Raw genomic sequence first — 12,279 nt, 5'->3', positions numbered from 1 at the left:
TAACAAGGTTGAAAGTCTGAAACATGTTGGATACACAGATAGTGACTGGAGAGGTTTAATAGATGACATGAAGAGCAAATCAGGGTATGTCTTCACCCTTGGCTCAGCTATCTTCTGCTGGAGTTCAAAGAAACAAAGTGTCATTGCTCAGTCCACTGCTGAAGCTGAATATGTAGCAGCTGCTGGGCTGTGAATCAAGCCATATGGCTAAAGAAGATCTTAGATGATCTCAACTTGCATCAAGAGGAAGCAACAGGGATTATGTATGACAATCAATCCACTGTTGCAACTGCAAAGAATCCTATCTTCCATGGAAGAACAAAACACTTCAACATAAAGTTTCATTTTGTTAGGGAGATGGAACAAGCTCGAGAAGTTGAGCTGATTCATTGTAATTCTGAGGATCAAGTTGCTGACATTTTAACAAAACCTCTTAGTACATCAAGATTCATTAAACTGAGAGAGTTAATGGGAGTTTGCAGCATGGAAACCAAGGAGGAGTGTTGAAGTTGGCCTCCATGCAGCTCATGCAAATTCATGCACATAAGTCTTCTGGATGAAATGCGTGCAACTGAAGATTTTAATGCTACTGTTTCCATCTTAGCTTCATTTAGTTGCTTTTTAACAATGTCTTGCAATTTAGTTCTTTTGAATTTTGTTTTGGATGACAATTAATGTAACTTGATGGTAATAGACCTGGTTACCAGCTTTGTTCAAGTGTACAAGTTTGTATCACCTAGTTCCAATGTATTAAGTGGAGTTAGGTAGTGTTTAGGTGATGAATTTATTAATTTTGACCGACCAATGTCTGGTATATGTAATGGCTTTAAGCCAAAGTTTCTTTTTAAATGAAATCATCAGATTTTCCTTCCATATGCTTTATTTTTCTTTGCTTTCTAAATTCTCTTTCTATTCTTGCTTAAAGCTCAAAGCTTGAAAACAAGCATTTTTTGTTCATTCTTCATTCGGATACATTACATTGCTGTTATAGTTCAAATTGAAGTTCATACTTCATCCGAATAAAGTGTGTCTAACACCAACAACCGGATTTGCACAATTTTTTGTTCCTCAAAATCCTGGATAGAATCGTGCCCAAAAAAATCTGCATACCTGGAAAATTTTAAAAAAAAATACAATTTGAGAAAAAGTTTCTTATAGAGAGATTCCAGCATCTAGTTGTCTCAATCCGCTTTAAGTTCAATCCTCGGCTGAAACTTATTGATGAATCCACTCAGGCAATGAAGGAAGTGCAAGCTGAAGGTTATTTCCCCGGGAGCTTGATAGTTAATGATCCTTCTACCATAGCGGTTAGCCTACCAACAACAAAGTTTGTAAGTGCAGCTAATGTTAGAGAAGAAATTTATCAGTATTTAATGAGAGATGATGTTGGATTGATTGTACTGTGTGGCATGGGAGGAATCGGGAAAACAACCATTATGAAGGATGTCCATAACAGGTTGTTGAAAGAAAGCAAATTTAGAAAACTGATTTGGGTAACTATATCCCAAGACTTGGATATTCGAAGCTATAGAAGAACATTGCATCTCAATTGGAAAGAAACTTGTCAGATGATGAAGATACAATCATCCATGCAGGGAAGGTATCAGAAATGTTAAGTGGACAAGGGAGACATGTGCTGATACTGGATGATGTATGGAGAAGCTTTTCTCTTAAGGACGTTGGAATCCTTAAGCCAACATCAGCTAATAGATGCAAATTATTGATGACAACACGTTTGGAAATGGTTGTTCGGGCAATGGGGTTTAAGAAAGTTCAAGTGCCTTATCCTTCTATAGAAGATAAGGTGTATGGATGCTTGAAATTCAGCTATGTTCGTCTTAAACAAAGAGACCGAGAATGTTTTTTGTATTGTGCATTATATCCTGAAGATTATGAAATCATTAAAGATGAGTTAATTGAACACTGGATGGAAGAAGGGCTTATAGATGAAATGGGAAGTAGAAAATCGATGGAGAGTAGTGGTTATTCCATCTTGCAGAATCTTGAAGAAAATTGTTTGCTAGAAAGGGTTCAGAGGGATTATAATGGATCCTCTTTTATTGATAAGAATAGTGTGCATATGCATGATTTTGTTAGGGATATGGCATTGCATGTAAAATGGAAAAGATTTATGGTAAAAGCTCGTATGCAGTTGAAAGAGTTACCAAACGGGGAAGAATGGAGTGAATATTTGGAGAAGGTTTCTTTAATGTACAATTTCATCTCAATAATTCCTCAAACTAAGAATTTTCTGAAATTTCCAAAACTCACAACATTGTTGCTCTCACATAATTCATTAAAAGGAATCACAGAATCTTTCTTTGATCACTTCCCTAACTTAAGATTCTTGATCTTTCTGATAATCTTCTAAAGAGTTTGCCTAACTCTATTTCTAGTTTGGAGAAATTCGAGGTACTGTTGCTTAATGCATGTAGGGAATTAGAGAGTTTTTCTCCTGTATTGAAGCTTCAAGCTTTGACGAAACTGAATCTTGAAAGAACTGGTCTCAAAGAAAGACCTCAAGGTTTGGAAATGTTGGTGAATCTTAGATATCTCAATCTTGGATGTACCAGGCTATTAAAAAAAATCCCTACTGGATTGTTGTCAAAATTATGTCGGGTTCAATATTTTGTAATACATTCAATATTAAAAAACTCAGAAGAGATGAGAGAATTGAACAAGTTGGAGGTTTTTGAAGGCCGGTTCTGTAACGTGGGTGACTTGAGCACGTATGCAGCTCAGAGAAAAATGCTTTATAAATATCCCATTTGGTGTGCCTCCAGAACGACGATACTAATCTAAATGTCGTAGTTGGAGCTAGAGTCGGAGATTCATTTGGTGGCACATTCAATTATTTTTATAACTTAAATTTAACATTTAAATTTTTTAATACTTTTTCTTTGTAAATTATAATAACAGGGTAAAGCTCAAACAACAAATGCGATTAATGCGTCTCATTCATCAGATGAGATTCTTTAATACTTATTTTTTAACACTTAACTCTTTCAGTTTAACAAAAAAAACTTTAATATTACTCTCACTTGAACTCAAGTGTCTAAAAAAAGAAAATTATATTTTACAAACACTCGCCAAAAACCAAATAAACGCATCATTGCCTCCTCTGCAATATATATCAACAATCTGCTTAAATTTTCGTGTAACTATTTTGTCTTGACCATATTTCCAACCGTTTTCATAGCAGCAAGTTGACGTTCATAAGCCAAACATGTCTGTGACTCAATAATAAATTTACGTGCATGAGATTTAAAATTCGATTTAAATGTTTAAAACTGATTTTTTTTATAAAACTTAGCAATTTATATATGTATCTTTTCATTGGTTTAACTCTTAAATTAATATTTAAATTATATATTTTTCATCTTAATTTTTAAATTTTTATCACAAATGGTATCAGTCCAAAAATAGGTGTTGAGCTAATTGATTTATAAAGTAATATGATTGAACCAATTGAATCAGTTTTCTCTATTTTTAATTTTTATAAAAATTTTAATTAATTATCATATATATAAAGAAAATAATAATTTTTTTTGTTTTTCCACTACATGACTATTTTTAATTGATTATCTATTTTTAAATAAATTTAATTACTTGACTAATGATGAAACTATCAAGGATATCTATTGGGAAAAAATATAGTTTATGTATCATTTATTGCAAAAAAAAATATTAAGATTCTAAATAATTTAAATATCAATTTGTGAGTTAAGGCTTTTTTCTAAATAAACTTAATGATTTTATTAACGGTGGTACCAATTAGGAAAATGATAATTTAGGTAATATTTGTGATAAAAAATTAAGTATCAAAATGAGATAAAAGTATAGTTTAAGTATCAATTTATGAGTTAAGTTTTCTTATTTGATAATAATTACCTAAACATTAAACAAAAGCATTTTAGTTTAAAAATTAGTCATAAACGTATTATTTATAAAAATATATTTAAATGCATCGATATTATTTGTCTTCCAATAAATTTTAAGGAAATAACGTCAATCAACATAACGTTAGAATTGACATTGACCCATCAGCCCCCCCTTTCCCCCACCACTTCAACAACTATTGGACTGTTGAGTATTGACTCAAAAAAGAAAAAGGTTGACGAAGAACAGTACTATTGCATATTGTTAAGCTAAAAGGTTTCAATTCCTTCAATCCAGAACGATCCTATGGTATGGCCGCTCGAATTTTAGGAAGTTGAAAGATGAAAACAGAAGCAAAACTCAGATGTTGAAGGAGAAACAAAAAATTGACTTCTTTCTTACATTTTTGTTAAAGAAAAATGTACATATATAATACTATTACATTGAAAGAGCAATAAATTTAACTTGTGCAAGAAAACAAACTTTAAAAACATTATAATGATAACTTAGGACCTGTCTAGAACTGGTAAGTACTTGACTAATTTTATCCAGTTAAAAAATTTTTGTCAAATAATATACAGGTCGCTTGTTACAAAAACATACTTCATTCGGACAATATACATACATTTGTAGCTTCTATATTTTATCCGGGTAACATACAGCAGCTTGACCTTTTACGAGTTGCATGCACTTCATCCACATGACTTGCGCTGTATGATCTGCTCCTTGGCTACTTCATATGCTGCATATAGGCCAACTTCAACACTCCTCATTAGCTTGCATGCTGCATAGTTCTGACTGAACACTTTACAACCAGCCTTGCTTTGAGTTTGTTCGAGCTACCATCAGCATTTTGCTTGGCTCGAAACACTCTCTTCACTCCAATAACCTACATGTTTGTTGGTCTCTCAACTAGTTGCCAGGTCTGATTCTTCTTAATCATATTGATTTCATCAACCATAGCCTGTTTCCAGCCTTGTTGAGCTTCAACCTTTTCAAAGCAGCTTGGTTCAACTGCAACCATTTGAGCTTTTTCATAAATCTCAGCCAATGGTCTAGTGCCTCTGACTGGTTCATCATCAATGTCCATTTCAAGACCATTTTGATTAGCTTCAACTTGATCTTTTACAAGATCTTCAGTAGCAGCCTTTGGCTCATTCTTGTCCAAATTCTTGAACTGTAATGAATGGCGATAATCACTAGTCGCTATGACAATCACGACCAACAAGATACTTGCGACAATCCCAAGTCCATCATGAGTTCCCTTTGGCCATCCTTCCATTATTATCCCAACTATCAATGACACCAAAGCACACACAACAAGGATCATGAGAGTCGTATCTTGAAGAACTTCCCAAACAAATACCAAGAACCCTTTAGCTTCAGCCTCAACAAACTTATTGATTTCATACACATCTTTTCTTTTCCAACTGATTCATGTTCAACACAAAGCATCTTTCAGTCATAGCCACTGTGACTAATTCTTGACCGAGTGGATCTTTAATAATGCAAGAGTTACTCTTAAAAACAAGTGAATAACCCTTTTCAATTAACTGGCCAACACTAAGAGGTTTTGGTCTATGTCAGGCACAAAAAGTACATCAGAAATTTGTAATACCCCATACCCGTACCTGAGACCGGGATAGGATACGAGGCATTACCGAGATTTTCAAAATAATTTCAATTAATTTATATTATTTAGTATTCATTTTCATGTTTCATGTAACATCCTTTTCATATATTCAATTCAAACATCATATAAAATACGATACAATATTTAAATTGTCCTATTTACATGCTCATTCAAGATATACGAACCTACCTGACTAAATTGCAGAAATACCAAGATTTAGGGGCATATTGAGAATTTACCATTTTCTCAAATTTCACCCAATCTTAAATTGATAATTTCATTCAATTTATTAATTTAGATAATAAAACAATTCATTCCCTTCAATTTATTCATTTTTGACATTTTTACAAAATTGCCCCCTAAAGTTTTACTTTTATTCAATTTAGTCCGTGAGCTTAAAACATGCAAATTAGCCATGCTAACTGAATATTCGTATATATTTTCCTCCTCCTCCTCTCCATTCCACATCCTTAATGTATATATCATGCTTACAAGTAACGTTATCAATAATTTCACTATTGACTTATATGTATATTCAAAGCTATCCATCCGTGTCATAGTCACTAAATTATTTATATCTGGAGCTATGGAACTCCATATTAAGATCCGATAATTTTCCCTGAAAAAATTTTAAGAATTTTTGGTTTAGCCAATAAGTACAGTTTATTCTTTAAATTTGCCCCTATTCTGCTATCTGACAGTTCCGACCCTTCTTCACTAAAAATTAATTATCTCCTTGTACAGAATTCGAATGATGTTCCAGTTTATTTCTCTTGAAAATAGAATCATTCAAGATTATAAGCATATAAATTTAAGCCCCTAATTATTTTTATCCAATTTTTGATGATTTTCCAAATTCAGAATAGAGGAACCCGAAATCATTCTAACCTTGTCTCACAAAATTTATTATATCTCATGATTTACAATTTCATTGCTTACACAATTACTTCTATAAGAAACTAGACTCAATAATATTTAATTTCATATTTTATTCATACTATAATTCGATTTCTACAATTTTTGGTGATTTTTCAAAGTTAGAATACTGCTGCTGTCCAAAACTATTTTAGTGCAAGATATTAATTACCATGTTATAACACCCTTATTTTCTTTTTCTACACTATTTCTTCATCACTTTCTCTTATTTTCTCTTCACTAACATATCAAGAACATAGAACCATATGTAAAGAAACTCTACATTAACATTAATCCCATGCTTTTTCAATAATATCAAACTTAAAAATATATTGAAATCATGATGTTCTTACCTTATTCTATTGATTTCAATCTTCATCTTGATTTTCTCTCTCCTTCAGCTTCCATTTCCTGAATCCAACTTGATATTCTAACTTCCCATAGTCTCCTTAACATTTTTCTCTCTTGGTAGCTATGGAAATTCTTTTGATTTTTGGGTGAAAATGGTAAATTTTTGGTAAAAGGACCAAATTGTAAAGAAAGCAAAACTTTCTTTCTTTCTCTCTTTCTCTCACGTTAGTGCATGGGAAATATGGATGAGAATTTCTCATCTTTCTTTCTTTATGTACTAATAAAATAATAATAAAATATCTTATTAAAATATTAATAAAATAATATTTATCTAATTAAATAATTATAAAATATCAAAATATCTCTAGCATCATTATTACTTCCAATTGACCATTTTGCCCTTCATTATCTTTTAAAATTCCATCCTTGAGTCATCATTTAATTTGGTAAAATTGCAATTTAATCCCTCATAGTTCTTCATCTATTCAATTTGGTCCTAATTCATCCATTTTCCTTAGTTTCTAGATCATTCCACCCTTAAAATATTTACACTATTGGTCCTTCAAATTTTCCATATTTACATTTTAACCCCTCAAATTTTGAGTATTTACTCTTGTGCAACAAAACTTTTCTCACTTTTACAATTTAGTCCTTTCTTAAATTAATATATCATAATATACTTCTCAATTTTGACATAACTCAAAATTTCCCTTTTTGTCACTTTATTTCCTTGTTTTACTATTCACGGATAATATTTTACTGTAAAAATTTTCAGGATATTACAAAATTACTTTGTTACCTAACTGTGTGTTGATCACCACATTGCCCCTGCATTTGGCTTCAATCAGGTTTCCATTACCAATCCTAATCTTTGTGGCAAAACTTCTATCGAGGTCCTTGAATAGCATTTCATCAGCTGCCATATGGTGTGTGCAGCCACTATCCACTAGCCAGTCCTTTTTTACTTTGCTTGAGGCTGCAAAGCTTAAGGCAGTAAAGATATGCTCCTCTTGAGCTTGAAAGTCCTCAGCAGCCTGAGCTTGCATTTGTTGCTGAGCTTGTACCTTCCCTTTACTCTTACACACATTTTCAATATGACCAAATTGTTTGCAGCTTTTGCACTAGACGTCTCGCTTATACCAACATACTTCACCCGGATGACTTACCCTTCTGCAGTGTGGGCAGGGTGGATATATTTTTTTACCATCTGATCTAGGCTTGCTTGACCAGGATTCCTTTCCTTTGTATGCAGAGAAGCTCGAGGCTAGTCTGCTTTTGGCTTGGAAGGCACCTTTTTTTATGCTTTTTCTGCCTGTTGGCCCTCCTTTGCTCAAGTGCATACAAGGAGTTTACCAACTCAGACAATGAGATGGTCGATAAGTACCTCGAGTCCTCAAGTGATGAGATTTTTGACTCAAATTTTTCAGGAGAGTTGTAAGACCTTTTCAATAACTCTGCTCTCACTGAAGTCATCACCAAGGAGCCTAATGTTGTTGATTATGGTTATTATCCTATCAGAGTACTGTTTGATGGTCTCTGACTCTTTCATCTTCAAGTTCTCAAAGTCTCTCCGAAGGTTGATCAGTTGTTGCTGTCTTGTTTTGTCTGACCCAATAAACTCCTCCTTTAGCTTCTCACATGCTTGCTTTGGTGAGTCACATGCCATTATCCGAGTGAAAATCACATCAGATACTCCATTTTGCAAGTAGTCCATTACTTTATGCTTTTTGGCACACTCTTCACTGTGTTGCCTCATCTGTGCAATGGTTGGGCTGGCCCTCAATGAAGATGGTTCTGCATCATTCTCGACCACATTCCACAAATCATGCGCTTGGAGACATGTCTTCATCTTAACTACCCAAATGTGGTAGTTTTCTCCAGCAAATAAAGGTGGTGGTGATGGTGGTGTAAAACTCATCTTTGCAGCAACAAAACTAACCAACAAAAACAGCTTTTGCTTCTTTGCTCTCAAACACAAGTCACTCACAAACAATACACAACCAAGGTCCTCAAAGACTTTGGCTCTTGATTCCATTTGTTGAGTTTTTAAGATCACAAAACAAGAATAAAAGAACTAAAATTTGTGTTGAAAGATGAAAACAGAAGCAAAACTCAGATGTTGAAGGAGAAACAAAAAACTAACTTCTCTCTTACATTTTTGTTAAAGAAAAATGTACATATATAACACTTTACATTGAAAGAGCAATAAATTTAACTTGTGCAAGTAAACAAACTTTAAAAACATTATAACCTAAGACCTATCTAGAACTGGTAAGTACCTGGCTAACTTTATCCAGTCAAAAAGTTTTTGTCAAATCATATTCAGGCCGCTTGTTACAAAAACATACTTTATCCGGACAACATACGTACATTTGTAGTTTCTGTATTTTATCTGGGTAACATATAGCAGGTTGACCTTTTACGAGTTGCATGCATTTCATCCGCGTGACTTGCACTACATGGTCTGCTCCTTGGCTGTTTCATGTGAGAAGTTTAAACGATATTGGATTGAGGGATGCAACTGATTTGAAGGAATATATTTTCATCCAAATGCCATCTGCTTCAAACACTAGAGTCTTTGAGACTCGAACCTTTAATAAATCTGAATGTCGTAGTTAGAGCTGGTGTCGAAAATTCATCGGGTAGCAAGGAACAAGTACCATCAAATTTGCTTTTCCCAAACTATTGAGGGGCATTGCAGTGAAAATAGGGTTATAGATTGTGATTCCCTCTAATTCATTGAAATAGAACATTGTCCAAGTAAAGCAGATTCATATATATCTTCCACACCTTGAGATTGATGAAGAAGGAAAACCATCTCCGTCTAATCCTCTCGAAGAAATTCGTGTGGATTCAAGAGATTGGTGGAAATCAATAGAGTGGGATCACCCTATTTTCGATGTTAAGAATGTTCTTCGACCCTTGGTCAAGATCTGGAATGACAGAATACGGAGTGGGGTGCCTGTTTAAAACCATAATAATGTAGGTAAGTCTTTTATCATACAATTGCAAATCTAGCTAGTTTCTTTCCTTTTTCTTTCTTTTTATTTCATTTTTCATTGATACATGCATACAATAGAAGAAGAAGATGGAGGAGGAGGAGGTTGTGTTGTTCTTTGATTTGCACTTCTAGAGGTTTTCAAGATTCCACTACTCAAAAACTTTGCTTTGTTGATTACACTTATTGTAAAATTGTTGGTTGATCTTACATTTCAACTTAGAGTTAGTTTGTGAGTTGATCTTTCATATTTGTGTGTTACAGGTTTGATTTTACTTTTGGTGATGCATTTATGATTCCATATAATATTTGGTAAACGTGTGAGAAGTTTAAAATAATATTAGATTGAGAGATGCAATTGATTTTAAGGGACATAACTTGAAAAAGAACGTTGACTTTTTCTGTTGATTTTACAAGAAGTTTTGAATGTTTGAAAAAGTTATTCCGAATGAATTCATAGAATGAGAATATATATCTCATTAGATTAAATTATGTATCACACAAAATTTCAACTTGATTTAAGGACAAAATTTTTTTATGGAAAGTTTGTTCAAACCCCAAACAATTAATACTTCAAAGATTTCTCTAAAAGAGTTAATCTTTCTTCTACACCATATTCTATAAAAATAACTGTAAATAATAAAAAAATTTAAATTAAGATTTAATGCACATATTACCTTATAAAATTTATAGAAAATGAAGTTTTTCCTTGACAATAAGAAACGAAATAAAAAAGTAGGTTTATTCGTGGGTTTTATGTTTTCTTCTATAGTTATAATTATATTAATATAATATATCTAATAAGCCATGTTTATCGACCGGATTGGATTTATGTATGATGTCGACCTTATATATCTATTTTTATAATAAAGAATAAATCTCAAAATTATATATGAATTTTGATTTGGTGCATTTAGACACATTAAACTTTAATTGTGGTTTAAATATATACAAGAAAATTTAATTTTATTCAATCATACATATTTAAAGAAATAAATACATCAATTTATTTTTCTATTATATAAATATAATTATTTGTATATGCAATATATAAATATAAAATAATGTTATATTAATAATTATGTTAATAATTAATGAGAATTTGATCAAATCAAAATTTCATTTGTAAAATTACATAAAATTAAATTTCATATATAATTTTGAGATTTATCTCTTATAAATATAAACAATTTAACAAACTTTTAATTATAATATAATATATTTAATTATCATATTATATAAATTATTATCATAATATATAAGTCTTGAGTTATATGGAGGTATATATTACTATAAATTAAATTTGTGTATATGTTATAATTATATATTATATATAAAAATAATATTATATAATATATTAGAAATATAAAACAGATTGAATTCAAATTTAAATTTAAACATTTAAGATTTAAGCTTAATTCATATTTTGAAACAACCTATTTTTTATTTGATATTTTTAGTCAAGACTTTGACAAATTTTACACAGGACTCAAATTATCATGTAGGAAAAGGTTGATAAACATGATTAGGAATGAAGATAAGCCCACGAACTTAAAGGTGAAGAAGTCAACAAATGTAGGATCAATCCGCATTAAATCTGGGTGGACTGGCAGTGGAAGCCGGTTACCAGTCAACATGAAATGCCCTTTTCTCCGACTCCAAATCAGAATCAGACGCCTGCCAAACAACGATGATACGTGGCGTAATGATTGGGAAACAGATCCCATCATCATCATCATGAATTTCCGGAAAGTTGAAACGTGGGGAGTAGTGTGAAATACTCAGAAGCAAAAATATACCAGCATTACAAGCCTTAATTTAAGCATGTTTAAGTTTCTCATTAAGGTACATAAATTCAGGGGTTTTTTTAATAAATTATCAATAGTTTGGAGGTAACATGTGTCATATTATACCTAAGTGGCGTATTAGATTGAAAGTGTTTAATTTAATGGTTGGATAAATCATATATCTTAATTAGAATTTTGATGTCACTTTCTAATTTTTTAATATAAATGTAATATCAATTATTAATTATTTTACAAATTTTAAGGAAAAATATTTACATTTGAATATGACATGTATATTAAATATGTTTAATTCATATATACCAAATTTCATCACAATCCAAAAATCATCTTTTACAAGTAACAAATCAAATTTAAAGTTTAATAAGATACTAACTTTTAGATAAAACTATGCTACGTGCAAAAAAAAAAGATTTATGCAATTAAATATAGTAATTAATAACTTAATTTGATGATTTCTAATAAATTAAAACAATAAGTTATTTAATATAATAATTAAATATAGCAAAGTTATAATGATAAAATTAGACATAATTCAGTGATTAAAATTTATATTATTTTTGTTCTTTATATTTGTTTGGCGATGAAAATGATAGAAGAATGAATAAAACATATAAATTTCCATCATAATCTGTTGGCTTTGATTATAATGATTTAAATTTAATAGCAAAATAGGGAGTTTTCTTTTATTATTTAAT

General features: G+C 31.4%; 1 pseudogene; it reads left to right on the top strand.

The window, feature by feature from the left end:
* The first annotated feature begins 261 nt into the window (after positions 1–261).
* Positions 262–1,650, top strand: LOC128283964 (probable disease resistance protein At1g61310; annotated as a pseudogene).
* Positions 1,651–12,279: the final 10,629 nt, after the last annotated feature.

The sequence above is a fragment of the Gossypium arboreum genome, chromosome 11, assembly GCF_025698485.1.
Source record: "Gossypium arboreum isolate Shixiya-1 chromosome 11, ASM2569848v2, whole genome shotgun sequence".
Taxonomy (NCBI): Eukaryota; Viridiplantae; Streptophyta; class Magnoliopsida; order Malvales; family Malvaceae; genus Gossypium; species Gossypium arboreum.
Note: the sequence above shows the minus strand (reverse complement) of the source record. Positions and strands in the feature narration are given on the sequence as shown.